Source organism: Euprymna scolopes, chromosome 31 (assembly GCF_053919585.1).
Source record: "Euprymna scolopes isolate OS-2025 chromosome 31, ASM5391958v1, whole genome shotgun sequence".
NCBI classification, from domain to species: domain Eukaryota; kingdom Metazoa; phylum Mollusca; class Cephalopoda; order Sepiida; family Sepiolidae; genus Euprymna; species Euprymna scolopes.
In genome coordinates, this window is record NC_136512.1 from 55,233,277 (window position 1) to 55,257,664 (window position 24,388).

Below are 24,388 nucleotides of genomic sequence, written 5' to 3' on the forward strand. Positions count from 1 at the left end.
TGTTCGTTCGCGCCTGACCTCTATAGAATGGAAATATGTCACAAAGTTTAACAAGGTTTTATTATATAGATCCACATAATATTGTGATAAGTGTTTCAGTATGAACAGGTATGGTATAATAAATTATGGGGTTTATCTATTTTATTTTTACTTTCATCATATTTTGCTTTGGTTTTGATACCCCCAAATTCGAAGCTATCTCATTACAACCCTTCCTTTTCATAACCTATCATACTTTCATAAATCAGAGTCAATTTTCTGTCGGCTGTTTTTGAACCCTGTCAACGATGGGTACTTTTGCTAGTTATATATAAATATGATAATAAACTCTTCCCGCCTTTAATAAGAGCAATTCACTTCTCACGGAAAATAACTTATCTCCCTTTATTCATTGTTCTTAAATGATTCTTCTCACTGAAATAACCTTTTTTTCCACTCTCTAATTTTAAGAATACGCTTCTCATTGGGGATGATAAAAAACGAATTAACAGCTCAAGTGTAATCACTACTCCACTGCTAATTACACGAACGAGCAAATATCTTCCACCTAATTTAATGGATGATTTCATGATAGTAAATACTTTGCTCTTCATAATTATTCGCAGCTTTTATTTGATTTTATTTTAGCATCTACTTAAACGGTGAGTGTCCATCGAATTACCATGTCCATTTAATTAAAACCAATTTTGCTTAATCTCTCTCTTTCATTCTTTCTTTCTTTCTCTGTACATATGTATATGTGTGTGTGTGTGTGTGTGTGTGTGTGTGTAATTTGACTACTGGAGGCTGAAAGAATTGTACGCAAGGAGTTTCTATTAAATAAACTCTTTAACCCTTATCCTCGAGTGGCCTCTGGGCCTTGGTAGGTGGTAACTCCTATGTAAAAAAATGTTTTTAATATAGCGAAAAGGTACATAGTAGTGGTTTACATTCAATCTCGAGCAACTCTGGTGTTTCCTATTGTTCTAGATAAACTCAACATTTTTTAAAAATTGTTTTGGATTATTCTAATTCTTACGTTTATGGGTTGCAATAGAAATGGAAACATTCAATTAAAAAAAATCAACGCAAATAAGTCTTTCATTGTTAATATACAGTTTTCATTGTAGCAGTATTTAGATGCAGGTTGTAAAAGTAAGCTTAAAATCGGAAATTTTGACACGAAATTAAAATTATGTAAGAAAGTAGAAATTTCTGCCGTTCCGATTTACACTACTTGGCGATGTATTACGTCACAGAGAAGGGGTAACCAATGATACTTACCAAATAAGCTGATCAGATCTTTCTCTTTCTTTCTGAGTCGGGAAGGATCGATTTCGTGACAGCACTTCCGTTCCCTGTGAAAAAAAACTAGGGATATTATGATGTACAATGTATGTTGAGAAGAATATTAAAATACGTGAAAGATTTACTGAACTTCAATGGTATGTTTATTTATTTTATTTTAGTTTTCATAATAATGAGAAAGGCGAAATGGTACGAAATTTTCTGCTACGTGTTATCTACACAAATAATAACTTTCTGCACGAGAAACCGTCATCGAGGTAATTTGCAGTCCTCGTAGTTCTACAGCATAAGTCATAAAGATACTAATCTCTTATGAACTGGGAACAAAAGGCATAGGGTTTTTTGTTTAACTTCATACAACGCCGTCATTACATACTAATAATCATTAAAAGAATATGTTGAAAGTGGATATTGGTAATTTATTATAATAATATTTAGTTTTCAATGAGAGACTTTATTTCATAGCTTCAAACCTGCAAAACTCCTTCTTTATAATCATTCAAAAGGTATGTCGTTTTTAAAAAAATAAATAAATAAATAAAAACAAACAAAACAAAATTTGAAAATAATAACCAAATTCCTAACTGAAAATGATGAAATATAGTCCATCATTAATAATTAAATATACATTATAACAAACTACAAATATCAACCATGAAATTATATATATATGATTTTTAATTGTCAGCACAAACATTAAGATCCAGCGTTGTCCAGGATTGAGCAAGAAACACCATATGTGATTTTGTTTCTAACTTATAGCGTCACATTTCCATTTTTATTTTGAATTTTTACATTTTATAATATTCAATTGTGGAGGCGAGGTAAATATAGAGGCTTTACTTTCGGTATTCTATGAACGCTGTTTCTGAAAAAGGGGGAAGAATCGCTGTTCTCTAGGTCAGATGATATGGGGAAATTTCCAATCTTTTCTATGATAGTATTTCATAGTATTCATCATCATTCCACTGTCGCTCAGTTCATCACATTAACTCTTATCCACGAGTGGTTTTGTAGCGTTGATAAGTAGTGATGTATTAGTAAAAAAAATCGAAAGACGGTTGTAGAATTGATGGGGGAGGGGGTGAAAGGAAACTAGCATTAATTGACATAAATTTCTATTTTCGATGCACTTTCGGAATTTTCTCGTTTTCTTGTAGTCCATTAACCCCCTGTCCACTTTCGTTCCAAGCCCTGAGTCCCTTATTAATAGTTTTCTTCTTTTTTTTTACAATAATTGTGACGTCATCAATAAAATATTTCCATTTCATGAAGGTCAAACGCGAACACAGACCTTTTTTTATGTACCCTTCTTTGATCAAAATGAAATATACTTATCCAAGTACTTTAGCTAATGATGTTTCACACAGACACACAGACACACACACAGACACGTTCACTTTTATATATATACTAGCATGGGTGCCCGGCGTTGCCCGGGTATTTGGAGGTGTATGTTGAGCAAAGATAAAAAGCGGTCAATTTTTTCAACTTTGATCCCTATTATGACCCCTTAACATTTATTGTTTTGGGCTCAAATTGAGTTATTAAGTTATATCCATGTCCAAAGAGCGTATATCTAAAATTCCAAGTGTTTAGACCCAAAATTGTCGGAGGAGTTTGGTAGAGTTCTCAAAGGTTAAATCGTTGAACTTTGACCTCTTAGCAGCCAAATTTCTGGCCGAAAACCGATCACAAAGATTTTCCCAAATCTCAGTACCCTGTATATCAAATTTCGAGTCTGTAGACTTAAAATTGACAGAGATATTGCGTATGGAAATGTACACAATTACACAGAAACACACACACACAGACCCCACAGAGACACATTCACATTTATAGATATACTAGCAGTTCCGCCCAGCTTTGCTCGGGCATTATGTACTGTTCATAAGATGATGTGAATATGTATATATTAAAAAGTGTGAATATGTAAAGTAATGTCCTTCTCTATAATAGTTTTCCTTAACTACCATAGAGAAAAAACAGAAAGACATTTTCACTTTTATAGATATAGCATGAGTGCTCGGCGTTGCCCAGGTGTTTGGAGGTGTATGTTGAGCAAAAAAAAAGCGGCCAATTTTTTAAACTTCGACCCCTATTATGACCCCTTAACATTTATTGTTTTGGGCTCAAATTGAGTTATTAAGTTAGATCGATGTCCAAGGAACCTATATCTAAAATTTCAAGTGTGTAGACGCAAAATTGTCGGAGGAGTTGAGTAGAGTTCTCAAAGATCAAATCGTCCTTAATCGCGAAATTTCTGGCTGAAAACCGATCACATAGATTTTCCCAAATCTCAGTACCCTGTATATCAAATTTCGAGTCTGTAGACTAAAAATTAACAGAGTTATTGCGTAGGGAAATGTACACAGACACACAGACACACAAACACGTTCACTTTTATAGATAGATAGATAGATAGATAGATAGATAGATATAAGTGAATGTGTCTGTCTGTCTGTCTGTCTGTCTGTGTACATTTCCCTACACAATAACTCTGTCAATTTTTAGTCTACAGACTCGAAATTTGATATACAGGGTATGGAGATTTGGGAAAATCTTTGTAATCTATTTTTGGCCAGAAATTTGGCTTTTAATGGGTCAAAATTCAACGATTTGACCTTTGAGAACTCTACCAAACTCCTCTGCCAATTTGGGGTCTAAATCATGTAAATTTTAGATATAGGTTCCTCGGACATGGATCTAACTTAATAACGTGATTTGAGCCGAAAACAATAAATTTAAGAGGTTATAATTGGGGTCAAAGTTTTTAAAAAAATTAGCTCTGCGGTCTCTACCAAATTACTCAGGCAATTTCTGGTCTAAACATTCGAAATTTTACATAAAGGGTATTCAGAGATATGGCAGGCTTTTTAATCGGTTTGGATCGAAAATTTGAGCTACAAATATATAAATGTATGTATGTTTGCATGTCTGCCTAAAACTTTCGACAGAGGCGACGGATTTTAACAAGATCAGTATCGTTTTGGAGCTCGACCCTTCAGACCGAAAATTTGGCTAAAAACATTAATTACTTCACCCTCAACTGGGCACTTTTCTACAGGGAGGGGTCGCTTTTTTCGCCGATATTTTCGAAAGTCATCCCCTCTTTTCGCTTGTCTAGCCTTAATTTAAACCTATGTCACTTCCGGTTTGACTGTGGTCGTAACAGCAAAGACGTCACGTTTTTCCCCCGTTATTTTCCTCTTTCGCGGTACCACCCTTTTTTTTTTTCTTTTTTTTTTCAACACACACCTCCAAACACCTGGGCAACGCCGGCCACCCATGCTTATATATATATATATATATATATATATATATATATATATATATATATATATATATATATATATATATATATATATATATTGTTGTATTCTCTATTAAAAAATGCAGATCCCTACTCCGCCCTACCATATTATTCTACCTGATTTGGGTCGAAAGAAATAGCAATGGAAGAAAAGTGTGCAAAAAAGCTGACAAAAGTGATTAGAATTATTTTATGTGATTAAATATGAAAACAAACGTTGATTAAAAGCTTTAATATGCAATATAGTATATGTACTTCTGCAGTTTACGAACTGTGCTGAAATAATAACTGTATTATTTAGAAACCCATTCATAACATGTCATAATATTTTATTTGGGTGATTGAAGCCGAAGATATATTCAATTTTTATTGGTGTGTAAGTAAAAGGATAATAATTGGAATATTTTTGGTAAATGTAAATTAATAGTCCGCCATTTCTGGTGAATTACTGAAGACCTGCGTGTACTTCTATTCCATATTATCATTTCTACTCTTTGTTTTTCATTCTATATTTGCAAGTTAAAAATATATTTAAATAAATAAAATGCAAATATTACGATAGAATTTTAATTCCTCTGATCAAAATGAGATATATTTATCCAAGTCCTCGGAGTAATAAAGTTTCAAAGTGCATACGATTATAGGTGTTTTTCTCCAAAATCCAAGGAGGAGTTGTTGGCAATAAAAAGAGAGACAGTAAATACAGCGTTATAGATGAGTACGCATGTGCACTTTTTTTCCAAGCTCGAAACTGTTTATTCAAGTTAGGGTTAGGGTTAGGGTTTTTATTAAATTCACATAATTTGGAAATAATAAATAAAACAACGTTAAACATTGTGTTTACTTTTTAGTATGCCAAACGCGAAAATAGATCCCACGATCATCTTATAGCCTGTTGATCAAAATGATATGTACTTATTCAAGTACGATGGGTAGTGTAGTTTCAGGATACATACGGTTCTTCTCCATATTCTAGGCTGATTTTATAAACAACCATCAACCAAACAAACAGGAAATACCACGTTATTTACATTGATTAAACTGGTGAAAATAACTGTTACCTACGAACAAATACGCAAAAGTATTTTTAATCACGCTTAAAAACGCTGAAAAAATGTATCCGATCTCCTGCTGTAAAGAACACGGTGTTACTTTTTTCCCCCAAAGAATTTTTTTTTTAATCTTTTACTCTGACCTTTATGATAAAGAAGAACTCATTTTTTAGTTTAAATTTTACTTTTCCTTTCGCATACTCAGATTGACGACGAACTTTGGTTTTACTTTGGCAACGCAATAATCTTAAATCGATACTTAAACGACACACAGTTGCTATTGATCGAGAAACTCAATTCTTCAATGAATAGAATTCGCCAAAGATCTACCACTCAACAACGCGACAATTTTCGCGCTACGGGTTGCGACAATCTCCGTGTCCGCCAGCATGAAAGCCGTGATATGTTTGCGAAAGGTTCGCGAAAATATCTCGTTTTGAAGCAGCAACTGTTCCAAGAGACACAATTATCGTGACTTACGAGCTAACTAACGCCAAACTTAATTCTTATTCGCTTTCAACTTCTTTAAAATCGAAACATCTTTATCGGATGGTACAAAAGTATTCTGCTTTTTTTTTTAAATTGCTTTCCATTAATTCAACTATTTTATATACTTTCAACTTTTTTATGCTCGAGTAATTCATTTAGAAAGGAATTGTAGATCTAATCTCATTTTGTCGGATACTTTCATTAATAAGTGTTTGATAATTAGAAATTAATATACATTTTACTTCAGTAAGTTCTGGTAAATAAAAAGGGGCGCTTTCTGTGGCTAATACTTGAGATGCACAAATACCAGAGAATGTTCAATTAAGAATCTCCACTCTCCTCTTAAACGTAGAGGTAGTAAAGTAGTGAAGAACCCTATTTTTCCTTTCCCCAATTGACTACTTAATTATGTTAGAGTTGTAGTATTTTCTCATTTTAGATGGACTTCACGACAAAAAAAAATCTGCTCTGGTATGTAACGTTACACACGTTACACACGTAGACCCAACACGTTGTAGCAGAGTACGTCGCAAGGAACATAGGACAAGTAATAACTGGACTCCTTTTTTTTGTAACGACATTTATTTCTTAATTCTCCCGCCACTTCTCGTTACGTCAATGAAGTCACCCGCGTCTCTCTCTCTCTCTCTCTCTCTCTCTCTCTCTCTCTCTCTCTCTCTCTCTCTCTCTCTCTCTTATAGTCTTTTTCCTTACAGAGACGTCATTTCGCATTTTGTATGCATTTGCATACGCGCTTTGTTACAGGTGCAGTATTTAGCTAATTGCTGTTAATTGAGATAACGTCATTAGAAGGTGCACCATTTGTCGTGTGAGCCAATGTATAGCTGTGTTGAGAGGATCTTATTTGAGTTATGTAAATACCATGTTACTCTGAATATTGTGTCAGGGTTTACTTGTAGGATGCATTATCCTCATTCAATTTGTACTGAAATAAAAAGCCTTTGTTCGGAGAAACCGAAAAAACTCGAGGATTGTATTTAGTAGATAATTCAACCTCTGTGTGTTTTAACTTTATTTGCATCTATATGAGGACTGAATAGCAGTTTCTACAACCAAAGATGATCATTTTTCCAAAAATTAATTATCCGTAACTGCTTGAAAATATTCCCCGTGGACAACTATTTAACACAAACTTATAAAACTTTCGTAAAATATCGCATATTTATGCTGTCGATCCTGACACATTCCCTTCAGATATGCAGATTTCTCTAGTTCTCTCCCACTGCAAGAACTTAGACATCAGGATCGAAAAGTGGGATTGAGAAGGCAGCGCCCCAGAGGAGGGGAACTGACCTGCAAAAGGTGTCTGGGTAGTTCCGTTGGCATTTCCCAGTCAGGGCGCATCAGGCTGTTGTATAGAGACGAAGATGATATCGACGTATTAACTGGGTCATGTTGTATATTATAGCCATGAGGATATATTGCAGTTCGTATTTACATAAAGGCATCATATGCTATGAGAAGAAGAATCAGATTACATGCTTCATACCGTTTCTTTATCCAGAAGTTATGTCTTCATTGCTGGGCTCTGTCATGAAACATGCAACGATGAACACCATAACCGATTGAGACTCCTTTTTTTTCCTCTTTTGTAAAACCACAGAACAACATTTTATATTTTTAAAATATAAATTTAGTTCAGCTGCCTCGGTGGTCTTCATAAGGAATCTGCATTGCGTCTCTACATGCTTTTTCCTTCCAGCCCCTCTTCCCAGCTTTGAAACACGTCTGCTCACTTTGGTTACCAAACTCAAACTCCCTAATCTACTCTTCTTGACCTCTTGACCTGTCAGTTCCGTTAAGTCATCATCAGAAACACACGTCTCCTAACGTGTGACCTCTGAAGATCATTTTGTTTATTTTAAACTTAGCTAATTTATGTAAACAACTTCAGTTAGAACTCATTGTTACCTTCCAGACCAATTAATTTTCTAAACTTCCAATATAAACTATTTTAACAATATCACTGGATAGATAGATAGATATAGATAGATAGATAGATAGATAGATAGATATTAATTTAATTTTTAACCCTGTTATTATCTAACAAGGCGATTAGCAATAAACTAACCCATCCTCAAAGAGAGAATGCAATGCCTGGGAGGGTGGACCTCTTAAACCTGCACAGAACTAAAATGGCCACAGCAAAATCAACAGAGACCAGGTCATTACAGAAATGGTCTAATGTCTGTTGATTTGGGAGACCCGGGATAAAAATATGCGGGTTAGACTGCAAAAGTTTAGAACGTCGAAATTACTATGCGCCACAGCAAATACTTTGGGACCACTTACATACACTTAGTAAGAAAATTTTTATTCTATATTTATTGCCTTACACGTGATGACAATCAAATAAAGATATACAATAACGTTATTTTGTATATAGAACTTGTTCTGATTAATATGTACTTTCATTGTTCCACTTATATACCCATTGCTTATCCATAAATACCTGAAAGTATTCTTAGTAGACAAGTACTAAACGCGGTACCTGTTTTCGCTTCTTCGTAAAATCCTATACTATATCACATTTTTGCCTTCACTTTTATGATTTCGATTCAAGTGGCAATTTATCTACAAACGTATTTTATTAAGAATTGAAATGAGAACGGGAAATCAAACATCAAACTAATGCGCGTCGTCGTGTGCTTATAGATGCCTAGAATTCCGTTACATGTTTGAACACGTGTTTTTGAAGTAGGAAATCTCATTATAAGAATGTAACTTTTTTTCTTGGTTATGGCAGAACAATTCTCTCCGCTGTAATAGTTATTTCTTTTTGTTGATTCGTTTGTAGAAAAGAAGTGTGTGTGTGTGTGAGTATGTGTATCTGTGTGCGCTGTATCGCTGTGTGTACGCGTGCCTCGTTTGACGCACACGTCACGACATCACAAAAAACTATCGAAGTAAGCCTACGTCGCTAGTTGCAGGCACCTAGTTTTATATTCAACGATTCTCCTCTTTTAATTAGCTTTTTCTCTGAGAAAAATAAGTGCAATTATTCTTTCTTGCTTTTGTTGTTTTAGGCTTTCTGTTTATTCTCTATAGTTTTATGCCTCGGGCCAGAGCGGAATGTTAAGAATGAGAGGTTTCCATAATTAGTGGCAGATTACGGCGTCCTTTTGCACGGAAAGAAATTATTATTAGCCGAACATTTGAAGAATAAAACGATTTCTACATCTATTAAAATATAATTTTTTAATATATTTTTTTTTAATTTTATATCTTTTGTTTTATTCCCGCCACCGTTTCATCTTTACTCTGGTAATATTTCCCTCTCCTGCTTGCATTATATGATGTTTATATGGCGGATCGTGTCAGCTTCTGGCATTCTCTTCATAAGCTTTATTGTCAGTCAGCCGTGTAACTCTTTCCTTCCCTATTGGAGAGTTTATCTTTTGGCTAGCCTGTTTGGAGTCCATGGGATTGAACGCTGGTGGTGGGATCTTTTTTCAGGTTTAGTTTGTTTGCTAACTGACACATAACGAAGGTAGTTATGTATCCTTGATACAAGGCGAGGTCATAGTGCTTTTATGATCTGCCCTTTTTCAGGTGATAGTACAAAAAAAACCGTACTCAAGGGTAGCTCCTTGAGAGGCTTCTTCATCAACGTTCGCTAAATGTCGGCGTAGTCGCAAGGACCTGTTGCATATCGATGTGTGTTGTTTGGGTTATTTTCGACGTAGATGAATGCGTTCGTAATTTGCCATGCTAATGTTTCAGCTCTAGATTCGATTTGTTTTCCTCTGAATTTATCTGTAAATTAAAAGATTGCCTTGTTTTGAAGTGATTCTACCTATTTCCGTTTTCTTATTGTGCAACTGAAGCATCTTTCTTCCTTTTCGTATCGCTTAAAGTGGCTTCATACCTTGTCTGGGGCGAATTCTCCAAAGAAGAAGAACATTTTTAAAAAGACATGGTTGCGTTAAATAGCTAATAGTGTTCATATTTACTTGTTTCCCCATCAGGGTAAAGTTAAACACCGGGTCGGTTTTTAATGTGGAGAAAATCCATCTCCCATGGATAAAAATAAAAATTGCATCATTCTAGAAGGACTTCTTCCTCACTGACAAATGACAGTGTAGAATCAGACCAGATACTACACTTTGCTCCTAGCCAAAATGCTACGATGATCTGGCTATTTGTAGATGACGTTCTCCCAACATCAGTATCACCTTAACCTATAAGGGGCTGATCTTCACACAAATTATTAGACTATCTCCTATAATAATCTGTAACGTTAAAGAAAGGAAAACATAGCATTTAAATAAATAACAATTTATATGAATTTCTTTATCTGGCATACACTGGTTGGTGTAGGTTGCCAGAAAATACGACAATGAATTGAAAGGAATTAAAGTTAGTAAGTATCAGGTTTTGAAAGTTCTTTTTTAAGCAGCATATCTTCAAAAGGAATATAGCCGTATTTATACGGTCCACGCGACGGATGGCAGGAAAGAATGACTACATCTTTCTGTGTGTCTGCTGGAAGCTTTCTGATTGCTCTACGAACCTTTCAGGTTTCTTAGTGAAGTCTTTAAAAGGCCCGGTTGAAATTACTACACCCTGTTGTCTGATTAGTCATCGCGTGATCAAACAACTTCAGCAAGGCTGATATCCGCCATATAAAAAAGGCCTTAATGTTAATGATTGCTACGAACGTCGACGACGAGACAAACATAAAAGTTCAATTTTAGAAACAATTATTCTGTCACGATTTTATTCTTTTACGAAATCTAATTACATTTCTCAAATTTGTGATTTTGTTTTGTATTATTTTGATTCTGTACTAACAAAACCCGCGGAAAACAGCAGTTGTATCATTCATCCGCTGTATATATATATATATATATATATATATATATATATATATATATATATATATATATATATATATATATATATATGTCATGCTTAAACGGAGTCACATATTCCCATTCTATGTACCTCCAGCGCGAACCCCCTCCACAATATTATAACAACTTTGTTCAAAATTAAACATACTTATCTATATACTCTAGTTAATCTAGTTCCAGAATATATTCGATTATTGAGGATCGATCTTTAAAATCTTTTGTGGGAGTTTATGACATTTCCAATTCTCTGGATTTCCGGCGCGAAGGCAGACTCACCTTATTTCAAATTGAAATATACTTATCTAACTGTAGTCTCAGGATATATCCGGTTAGAGGACTTATCTCCAAAAGCTTGCTTTCGACATATTTCCATTCAAAAGGCCAAAGAAAGTGTATTATAGTACGAGTTTTAGGTTTGACCTAACGGCGACACTATATGAAATTTAAAAAATACTTATATTTTATCAGCAATACTGATGGACATTTCACAATTATCCTTGATCTTTTCCTGACAATTTGTCCTGAATAGTGTTTATCCATTTTTTGTCCACACTCGGATCTTCTGATCACTCAGTTGTCTCAATTAAGATCAAAACAAAGTTCAGTAAGATCTCTCATGCCACTGTCTATTGCAGTGATAGCTGACTCGAACAACCTCAAATCTTTTATATCGGAAATTCTTCTACATTCTATTTTTTTAATGTGTCGTGTATCGTATTCAACATAATGGGAAAGAGTCATATATGAATCAATCAAATCTAGAGAAGTCGAGCAGATGTTAAATTGCCACGAATTTTGATGAATAGCAAATAGTGCTTTGAACAGACATAAGACCTCCATTTCAACCATAATTAATAGATCAGAAATCATCTCCTCTGCATCTGATTAAGCCAAGCGTTTTGAACACAAAAAAACTTTGTATTAAATTCTACTCTGTATTTCCGCCTATGACTCTAAACATCTTGAGTGACATCCATCCGGGTTGTTACCAAACTTATCGAGAACATCGACACCAGCAAGACATTCCAATCATAATTATTAAGAAACTGCAACCGAAATAAACTTCTATTTGTTGTTCAATCGTTGCTTAAAGGAAATGGTTCTCCATAGCCTTGAAAAGTTACATCCGTTTGTAAAAAATACTGGAGAAAGGTTTTCTGCGTATCAATACGGACCATTCAGTCTCCTGTGCATCGTGAGTTTTTGAAATCTGTGGTGAATCAAGAAGTTGTCAGATTTTCAAAATAATCTACTCAGTGACAAACAATATAGATTTCGTTATGCAAGTTTAACAGCTGTAATATTACACAGAATCAGTGAATCTATTGACGGGGGGGGGCTTAATTCCTAAAGCTATAGCTCTTAATATATCAAAAGTTTTTAATAGTGTTTGCTCCACAAGCTTGTTAGTTATGGAATATCTGAAAATTATTTCTCAGCCATCAAACCCTTTCTCTCTGATACGTTTAAAAAGTAGTTGTTGATAGTCAGAAGTCTGGAGAGCCATCACCACCGACAGACAAGGCCGGTTAACTATGAAGTCATGTTTAGACCATAGGGTAGCGGTTAGTAGGCAACAGTTAAGACAATCGAAAGTCTCGCAGTAGGTCATTTGTTGTCGGTTTAACTTACCAACTCAAAACTAGTGCTTTTCGAACCGAATAAAAGCGTTAAAATATGTTAAAACACACAAAACTTATCTAGGTGGGTAGAAGAGTAACTTATCTTACCATTGGTAACAATTATTTGTTATGTATTTGAATTTGTCCAGTTTTTCATTTGGTGGCTTCTCTGCTAAATCCACACATTTTCACATATTTCTGAAATATGAAGAGAAAGTTGAATTTTTGTTTTTAAAACTATAAAAGCAAATAATTTTTACTTAAGAGTTTTTTTCAGTTAATAAGATAATTTTTCATTGAGTATTTTCAAATATTTTAAAGTGACGTGTATTTTTCGGAAAAAAACGTCATATCTTGCGAACGAAAAAACTGCTATGCGGTATGTTAAAAGCAATACCTTATCTTCGAGCACAACAATTTTAACTTCATTTGTTTTGCTGAAATATATTTACATCCGTTAATTTTTTTGTTTGTTTATGTATTAACACACTTTTACTGTAAAAAAATAAGGTGACTAAAATACGTATTAATTGTAAAAAAAAAAAAAATGCTCTATTCCATCGGAGAAAATTGAAAATTTCATGATGTATGTTTTAAATTTTAACAAATAATTTTTACATGAGAATTTGTGTCAAATATAAGTTTTCGTTAAGTATTTCCAAATATTTTAATGTTACGTGTATTTCTCCAAAGACATCATGTCTTGAGAACAAAAAAATAATTGTGATTTTTATCTTAATTTGGTAAGTTTTATTGCTTGTTTATACTTACATTATTTATTTGAATTCGATTTGTTTCATTTTTATTTCTTGAATTTTATCTTTTACACATATATCTACACACACATATAGACATATTCTATACTATACAGGTATATTTAAAATATAGAATTTTCGAAAGAAATTTTTGGCCTTTGCTTAAACGGGTGATTACAGAAACATGTATGCAAATATGTAGCCATTAATGTTTGTATAAATAAATTATATATATATATATATATATATACTACATGTATATATATACATATATATATAATTTATTTATACAAACATTAATGGCTACATATTTGCATACATCTTTCTGTAATCACCCGTTTTAACGAGACCTAAGCCAAGGCCAAAAATTTCTCTCGAAAATTCTATGTTTTAAATATACCTGCTCTGTTAACTCATTGAACACTTTTTGGCAGCCACATGTTGTGTCAGTGGATGTACTTCTAGGAAACCAAATTACACTGCCATATATATATATGTATATATATATATATATATATATATATATATAGATAGATAGATAGATAGAGAGAGAGAGTATACATATAGTATTTTGTTTGTGACGCATTTCAATTCAAGAATATACATATATATAATATATATCTGTACCCGGCCACGCGTTGCTGTATCTCGGTTTGTTTAAATGGAACACAAAAAAGAAAAAAACACAAAATGTATGTTTCTTATGTTTATGTTCTCAATACTTGTGAATAAACAATATTTTGAGGTGTTCATTTTTCTGTGCAGATGTAGAAATTGTCTAATTTGCCAACTGTAAAACACGCAACATATACTCGTCCATGTGAGAAGCAATCAGGGTGTAGATGTAAAAATGGTCCTTGAGCCTTGTTAATTGTTACTGCAAACGCAAAGCGAATTGTAAATTGCAATATCTTAAATTAAAATGATATATCCGTTTAAATCATTCAATGCACGATCTCTGCCCGTTCTTCCTGAGGTTGAGAGAGGCGAAAACACGATAGACATGTATGTGAGCACGCACTGAGCACTCCCAGAAAGTCTTATTATTTTTGTGAATCTAGTAGAAGACTTTTTCGCCAACTTTATACGTTTTTTGTCGTTTTTTTTTTATCGTTTTTTTTTTTTTAGGTTAGGCCTATCCTGGTTTGGTAACAACTTGTGAAAAATCGATCTAACATTGCGTCCGAACATAACCTCAGCAGGTGTCTTCGACATTTCGATGTCTGCATTCGAAGTGACTGTAGACTTGTAAAAACTGTTCGATTGACTTATCCGTCGGCGACTCACTAGCTTTTTTCAGAGCTCTCTTGAATGTGTCAACGAATTTCTCTGCTTGTCCATTACTTCTTGGGTGGTATGGAATAATGGTTATACGCTCGATTAGATGATCCTCGCAAAAATGTTAAAATTCGGTAGACGCAAATTTCGTTCAATGCAGTCTACTACACCAAACCTAGCGAATAGTTTATACAGGAAGTTGATAGTTACCGCGCATGTGGGATTCTTACATTTTAATACTTCCGGCCATTTAGATAGGCTGTCTATGACAATGAGATAGTAGAAACCATCTAACGGTCCTGCAAAATCTAAATGAATCCTAGACCAAGGTCGGTCCGGTTTTGCCAACGATCCGAATTGAGTCGGTGGAGCTTTCATAGCTAATACGAATCCTCTACACTCCCTGATTTTTCCTTCTATATCCTTATCTATGTTTTGCCAATAAACGAAAGAGCGCATAAGGCTTATTTATTCTTGATATTTACGCTTGAGATTATAATGTGCCAGAAACAAGTCAGACCATTAAAGTCTCTTTAATTTCCTGAAATGCTTCTTCGCACTCTTGCGTCCAGACCCATTTTTGGTCTTTCCTTAACAGTTCATTTAACGGCGACCTTGCTTTATGCATATTTGGCACAAATACATTGTAGTAATTTGCCAAACCTAAGAAACTTTGTAAAGACGCAATATTTTCTGGAGCAGGCATATTCTTTATTGCACTCGATCTATCTGGATCCAGCCTTCTTCCATGTTTAACGATGATTTGCCCCAAGTATTTTATTTTCGCCATGAAAATGTACATTTTTCCTGTTTTACTTTAAATCCATAATCCTGGATCCTTTTGAATACTTGGTTTACATGAGCTTTGTGTTGTTCTTTGCTAGTGCTTTTCATTAACACATAGTCCCGGTACCCTACTGCGAAATCCAACCCATTTAACATAATGTCCATAATTTGCTGAAAAATCGCAGAGGCGACTTTGACCTCAAAAGGAAGTCTGTTAAACTTGTACAATCCCTTATGGTATTAATACATAGCAGCTTTGAACACTCCTCATCGACTGGAACTTGTAAGTACGCGTCACTGAGGTCGATTTTAGTAAAATATTTCCCTCTACTCAGTTTTGCAAATATCTTTTCAGGGATCGGAAGAGGATAATGGTGATCTTGTAATGCCCTGTTTAAGCCTGTCGCGAAGTCGGGGCAAATCCGAATCTCCTTACTTTTCTTTATGATGTAAACCGTTGGTGCAGCCCACTCACTGAGATCAATTTTTCCGATGACACCCATGTTTTCGAGATTTTCTAATTCACCGTCTATCTGTTCTATAGCGGCGTATGGAACATTTTTCTTTCTGAACACTGGCTGTTCATTTACTTTTACGTCAAATTTTGCTACCGCTTTTCTACAACTTCCCAAACCGCCTGAAAATACGTCTGGGAAATTCACTTTTAACTCCCTCTTAAGTTTTTCTGCCTCCACATTCGAATCTTCAACTTTTTGGCAAAATGAGCTTAAAGGCAGATCCCATTGTCTAAGCTTTTCGAACAAATCAGTTCCAAAGAGGTTGTTTGATTTTCGCATGACAAAAATTCTTGCTTTTTCGGCCCTATTCTGGAAAACAATATTCGTCAATAATTCTCCTTCGAAGGTAATTTTTTCGCCACTGACGTTTCTCGCCGTTTTATGTGATTTAATCATAGTGGGTCTACCAAGCCTCTTCCATGTCTGTGCATTAATAATGGAAATGTCAGACCCACTATCAAGCTTTAGCCTTACTTTCTTTTTAAACATTTTAACCTGTACATATTTCCGGATATTCTGTTTCTCAAGTCCAATTTTCTTAAGTTTAATGGATGTCTTTCTACCAGATTTTGTTCTACAATGCGATGCTTTATCCCTTTCTGGTGGCAGTTGTCACATTGTTTGAATTTGTAAGGACACTTATTGTATCAATGTTTATTTCCACACCTCCAACATGGTCCTTTTGTAACTTAATTTGTTGAACGCTATATTTCTAGTCTTACTAGAAACAATCCAGCGAATAACATTTGTTTAACATTTTTTTTTTATTTGCACGCGTTTTTACGTAGCAAAAATAAAATCCGTCGCTTTAAATATCCGACGAATTCGTATGGGAAACTTTTATTTATTTATTTACCCTCTTTGCCTTTTGCAAAAAATGACTTGATTCTTTACGTGTTTTGCTAAGCACAAATTACGTACGCGAATAATTATTTTTCACTGTCTGTCTCTTTTTCTCTTGGCAAAGTCAAGTGTGTTCCCCCCCCCAAAAAAAAAAAATCACAGATGTTATCGAAATAACGATAAGTTTACCCAGTATCTGCTAGTTGGTTTTGGACATTTAACTTTGCAGAAGAAAATTCTTACCGTATGAAAAATGGCTTCTGGTGAAGAAAAAAAATGAAACCTTTTTCCCTTTCTAAAACACTTGGTAAGTGTGTTCAATTATTAAATAATTGAAAACATTCGCGTTTTTCGCTGTAGATTTTGGTAGCAAGTTTTTTCCCGTCGCCAAATTACTATTGTAGTAATTAATTCGTTGTAAATCCTTGCGTATCAAAATATCTGTTGAAATGACGAAGGTGTTCTGCCGTAAATATTTTACGAATCTTTATTCCAATCACTTTTGCAGTGATGGTCGTTTCGATTCCTTGTCGCCAATCTGTTGTGTCGTGGAACAACAGTGAAAATAATCAAGTTGAGGTTCGGTTAAGGAACAAGTGTATTAACAATAATGTACAGAGATAGGAAAGCGTGTATATCTGCTGAGCACTCGGCTAGCAGTGGAAGTGCAGTCGCATCTCTCTCATCGGTGTTGGAATTACTAGCGCTATTTATAGTGCTAATCGGTGTAAATTCCTCTGTTCAAGGAAGGCCGGTATAACAAAAAGTTTAGTGTTTTATTAAAAATAAATCGATTGAAATATTGATAAGAAAACTGTTTAAAGAATAAAACAACAAAGTGGGAAACCGATGATAATTCAGAATCTAGAAAATAAAGGAGAAAAGAATGTAAAAATGTAGGATAATTTAAGAAAAAGAGAAATAGTTTGGCAAACTGTTGTTTTTTATTCAAATAAATATCCTTATTTTCGCACATTTTTTGGAGAAAAATATTGCTTTCAAATATAATTGATGGGAATATTTGTAAACATTTTAGTGCTTCTTCGTTATTGTAGCGAAATTCGGAAATCGAAATATTGATTTTCAAGTAAAACTAACAGTATCTACTGAATTGCAATGTCGCAATAATGAAAATATCCAAAACTTATAAAAAACGATCAGGTAGAAATTTATTATTAAAAAACTAGTTTTCGAAGAAATTAGAATGTTTAGATATTTCCCTTGTGTTTACGTAACATGTCATGTGACAAAACAAATATAACCGAAACCATTTTTTTCGTTGAATCATGGAAGACTTGATTAATTTTGACATGACAATTAGGTGAATAACATTGCTTATTGTTGAAATTGATAAAAATGTAAGTAGTTATTATTGTCTTGTTTTTTTAATTAAAAATCAACTTTTAAGCTGGCGGATTTTGCTACAATAACGAAGAAACACCCTTTTTATCGGCCGACCTGTACAATGAACATCTCGCATATGTTTTTTGGTATTCTTGCAGAATTCGACCCGGATACTCGGGATTTTCCACCAATTATGGTTGAGCTCGATCGGCAGTCACCGGATTAAATCGAGCAAAGTAACAGACGCAGACGAATTTAAAAAAAAACAAACCGGGAAAAAATAGTAATACCATTAATAAAAAATAGCAAAAACCTACTGTAAATTTACTGAATATATATATATATATATATATATATATATATATATATATATATATATATATATATATGTATATATATATGTATATATATATGTATATATATATATGTATATATATATGTATGTATATATATGTATGTATATATATATGTATGTATGTATATATATATGTATATATATATGTATGCATGTATATATATATGTATATATATATATATATATGTGTGTGTCAATGACCATCCCTCTTGAAGAAGCCCGCATAAATCGGGCGAAACGTTGAGTATCCAGGTCCTTCCACCTCCATTTTATTTCATATATATATATGTATATATACATATATATTTTTTTTTTCTCTAAAGAAAATTTGCACTTTGTATTGTTTATTTATTTTTATTTTGTTTCATTTTTTTATTTGTGATGCTATTTTATCAATAAAAGCTAATGTTTTTTTCTAGTAAATTGTTAGGTGTAAGTACATTTCTTTCAAGCAAACTTACATTTTTTTAAGAAAATTGGCAGTGAAAGTTTTTATTTTTGTAAATAGAAGTTGTTTTTTAATGAGAAAAGATGAATGCTTCTTTTCATAAATTTTCGTAAATTGTGTGGTGAATGTACAGAAAAGTTTTTTTAACAAAATTAAAAAATTATTTTTTATCAATAGACGTTAAAAAATAAACAAAAAAAATCCTCCGGTGATTCCAAAAATAATTTAAAAATTACATTTTTATGCAAAAAAAAAAAAGCAGCAAGAAGAATGTCGATTAAGCGTTTCAACGTTTGAACAATGCTCAGCTTAATCTAGTGATTGCCGGTCTATCCCGAGCCATAATTGATGGAAAATCCTGAGGATTCGGGGCAAAGTCTGTAAGAGTGTCATTTGTTGTAATTTCGTTCTTTTTTTCAATTTTTTGAGCAGATTATTAGCGATTGCAAACTACCAAATTTAACCAAAATTTATATATATGTGTGTGTGTGTGTGTGTGTGTGTGTGTGTGTGTGTGTGTGTGTGTGTGTGTGTGTGTGTGTGTGTGTGTGTGTGTGTGTGTGTGTGTGTGCGTATGCGTATGCGTGTGTGTGTGTTAGTGATGGGACGATTCCAATATTTTTCCCGATTTCGTAGTTAATTCCCAATTCCGATACAATTACCGATTCCGATTCTTTATAAATGTTTAAATATGTAACTATAAAGTTGGTACAAGAAACTAGCTCGTTGGAGATCGTCTAGAGATTTTAGTTTTACTGGTAATTTAAAATCAATAAACATTTATTATTTTATTATTACTACTAACAGTGGAAGATTTCGTTTCAAACAAAATCAAATAAAAGATAATTAAACGAATCGTTTTTAGCATCGGAAAATAGGCAAAAAGTCCGATTTTTCCGACTTCAAATTCCGTTTAACTGTCCCAACACTAATATATATATATATATATATATATATATATATATATATATATATATATATATATATATATTGTGTTTATATCTATACATTGTATACATATATAGTATTACAATAGAAAAATGCGAGCATGAAAAGTAATATGGTTAAGCTTAAACACTGAAAAGTATTTTAAGTCAATTTTTTTTTAATTCGACCCCTATTATGACCCCTTTAAATTTATTGTTTTGGCTCACATCGAGGTATTAAGTTAGATCCATGTCCAAGGAACCTGTATCTAAAATTTAAAGTGTTTAAACCCAAAATTGTCGGAGGAGTTTGGTAGAGTTCTAAAGGTCAAATCGTTGAGTTTTGTCCCCTTAACAGCCAAATTTCTGGTTTGAAAACCGATCCTAAAGATTTTCCCAAATCTCAGTACCCTGTATATCAAATTTCGAGTCTGTAGACTTAAAATTGTCAGAGTAATTGCGTAGGGAAATGTACACAGACACATACACACATACACAGACAGACACGTTCACTTACATATATATATATATATATATATATATATATATATATATATATATATATATATAGAAAGAAGAAGAAAGATATGAGCAAACGAATATTATAACGAGGTTATGAATTTGCTGGTATTGACATAAATTAGAACTGCATTATATGAAAACTAGTCACAAGTAGCCATAGAAGCATGTATTACGCCGGTGACGCTACTTTTACGATTCGAAATAATCTTTTTTCCTCGGCTGTCTGCAAACGTGATCTTTCTACAGTATTGGATTACACACATTTTGGATTTTTAATTTGGATCTATTTGTCAACAATATAAATCTGTCTTTTTCGTATGAGAACATTGACTCTTAACACTCCATATCTTTTCATTTGGATTTTTAGTCTTTAATTTTTAATTTACTTTTTTCATTTCTTTTTCAACATTTCATGAACTCTTTACGCGAAAACGTTTTTTGCACACATGAATAGTTTTCATATATATATATATATATATATATATATATATATATATATATATATATATATATATATATATATATATAGTCCTGGATATGACCTTAAACTATAACAATATAACAATAGTGAGGCCCCAGCTTGCGGGCTTTGGGGAGTGTGGAGCCATCCTTTAATTACCGTTGTTCCCAGGTCCACTATGAACCGGAATGGTAGTACCCGTTAGGGTCCCAACTATGGGTTAAATAGAAACCGACTTGAAAACAACAAATATATTCTATTAAAAAGTTTTTCTTCAAAATCACTGGATTCGGCATTAAATAACCCGAAAAGGGTTGATATGCCGTAAAACAAAAACAATCAAATATATATATATATATATATATATATATATATATATATATATATATATATATATATAATGTATTAAATTCGTTAGGCAGATCTTTTAGGAAGATTCAAATTAAAGACTCCCAAAACAACTCCTTTATTATGAGCTAGCCAAAGGCAAAAGAACCGTAACATAAACGGTTCAAAAACAGCTTGGAGGTCTCCTTGGACTATTTGGTTTATATAGCGATTCGTGAGAAAACCTCGCCGAAAACAGATGTTCCTGGTATACTGCAAGCCACAAGAGGGAGTCATTGCTGTATTTCACGCGTTGAGGAACGCGAGAGCAAATTTGCTATTTGAAACGACAGAGTGCTCGGATCGTACTGACGAGCTATCTCCGGACTTACAAAGCAACTGCATCATCACGATCATCTTCTCAAGCGATGAACTAGTATTAACATTATCTCTAAATTAATTAAGCAATTATTTTATCAAACAATTGCTTAAAACCATTGATATAATTTATCAGAATTTTATAGTTCATTCATTTTAAAACATCTTATGAAAATGTCCCTTTTCTGTCCATTGTTTTATCTTATTGGCGTTACGCATAAAGGAATGTTTTGATTTTCCCAAAAATATTTTTCATGGTTCTTTTATCATCTTTTTTATTTTTGTTTAATTTTTTTCTTTTTTTATATGCAGGTTTGAGCAGAAAGGATTTCGTTCGTATTGTTTCAACAAGACCAACACGTACATTGTATATCATTTTTTTTTTTTAACGTTGTCACCTTGAATTAATTTTGTCTTAATTTCGGAAGATATCAACAAACTAAATTACCAATGCAAAGAGCAATAATCTAAAAGTGTCTTTCATATTAAGAAATCCCATTAAATTATTTTACTGGAAATACAGTTGGTAAATTAGTCAAAAACAATTTAACTTGGTTCACCCATAATGTCTTTGCGTTAATAAATTTTATATATAATTGAAGCTTAGGGACTACCATTTTTATGTGAACTTTTCCAAAATGTGCACATACATGATCTGGTAACCTTATCAATTGATGTGCTTGATGCGAGCCACGGCGAACGATTTTTTTAACTAGTATTTACTACTGTAATTTAATAGGAATTTATTTTACATTCAAATAGTTTAGATTAAGTTATCGAAATGTAAAAAAAATTCATCATTATCGTTAGAAATAATCAAGTAAAATCTGGGTTTTTTTTCAGTGGGGGTAGAAAACATAACACAAAAATAAAATGTTACGTGACTTTTTTGGCATCTACGGAAGAGCAAAAACGACAATAAAATACTTTGTTAAGTTCACTACACCTGTTATTTGTTTATTTAAGTTTTCGATACTTTGGAACGATTTAAATTATTTATACGGAAGAGTATTTTCCCTCCATGAATGCTACTTGGAAATAATTTTCCCTTTTACCAGTTTGGTGCCTCTCCAAATATATATATATATATATATATATATATATATATATATATATATATATATATATATATATATATATGAATGCTCAATTATGGAATATGATAAATATGATAATTTTGTAGCCTACAGTGTATGTCATCTCTTTTTTGGCTTAAAATTTATTGGTATATGAACGGGTACTGAATTATAAAAACCCAGTAAAATTCGGATACTACAAATAAGACTATAGTCATTCACATACAGCACTGTTTCGCAGCTCATCAGTGCGGCTAGACAGGTAACTACCTTAAGCCAGGATTTTATTATACACATTGATTCGAAAATGTTGTCAAATAACAAAAATATAACAAATAAATGTTATCAAAGGCAAGATAAGTCATTTTTCTACATAACTGGGTAAGGTTTTTTATGTTTTTATTTAATGTAAAATGTTTATTCGGTTCGAAAAAGACTCGATATTCACTTCAAAATAAGAAATAAAACAAAGACATCGAGGCCATCTTTTCTTGTTCGCTGACAACCTTCAACATTACTAGGGTGTTTTTTCGAACCGATTAAACATTTTACATTAAATAAAAACACTATAAAAGTATCCAGTTAGGTAGAAAAGTAACTTATCTTGCATTTGATGACATTTTTTATATATATTTTTTTTTTGACAACTTTTTCAAATCTGTGTAAACCCATATATTTTTACTTCTACAGATATTTTAAAGCCGTTTTTGTCTTTTTTTTAAACCTAAATAAATAATGAGAGGTACAGCATCAATGAAGTAGAAATCCTTCTAGACTGAGGCAATTTAATTTTTTCTTCCGGTCCAGAGTTCCCCTTTTTTAGGAAGTTGGATATTCCCCATCCATTTAGATAGAAATGTAACTTTTGATAACATTTATTTGTTATATTTTTTTTTCAACTTTTTCGTGTCTCCATGTATAGTAAAACAACCCCAGTTAAATTATTAAATACAAATAAACATGAATTACATTATTAAATACAATAAACAAGTATTCGTTTTTGCTTTTTTTTCAATAAAGAACTTGACCACTTCATTACTACTAAAATTAAAAGCAAACGTTAACGAAATAAGTTGAGTTTTTAAAGTATCTAAAATTGGAAAAAAAAAAAAGCTTAATAAACTTTAAAATTAAACGTAAAACAAGAAAAAGGTTATAAAAAATAATTTAACAACTTACTTTTAATAGATAATTTTGTTACTTTTTAGTAAACACTGACAGAATAATCGAGTTAAGCTGTGAAGTTTTGGAACGGCGAACGCAATGGCGGAAGTGAATGTTTTCAACCAGTTTATTTAGATCCGTGCCAGCTTCCGTATTTTATTTCTTAAAAAAGGCATACAAGAATATCGCAGTCCATGTACAAAAACTGGATTTTAACGCAATATTAATTTTGAATCGGTTTTAATCTGGCCATAAAATAGCTGGCAAGAGCCATGTAAATTTTATATTTTATATTAAAAAAAAATACACAATTAATTAAAAAAATCTATGGTATAGTGGAAATTTTGAAATGATGGAATTTTAATCTTTTACAAATCAGTTAATTTTTAAGAGATTACTTTTTCTTGGCAATTCAGCTGATTATAGTATATATTAATTAGAAAAAACGCTATTTAAAAAAACATAATAATATTAAATTTATATCAATTTTTTAATTGCAACTTCAATGTAAGTTTTTATTCAATATGTGTATTTAAACTTAAAAAAATAAATATTTTTTACTTATTTG

At 32.6% G+C, this 24,388-nt stretch overlaps 1 long non-coding RNA gene across 1 annotated transcript; it reads right to left on the minus strand.

Moving 5' to 3' along the window:
- Positions 1-1,263: 1,263 nt before the first annotated feature.
- LOC145255526 (uncharacterized) lies at positions 1,264-23,913 on the minus strand. Its single transcript, XR_013863858.1, has 3 exons — positions 23,836-23,913; positions 12,749-12,838; positions 1,264-1,337 (listed from the first exon to the last, which is right to left on the minus strand). It is a non-coding gene; the product is annotated as an uncharacterized LOC145255526 (long non-coding RNA).
- Between the last annotated feature and the right edge of the window lie 475 nt (positions 23,914-24,388).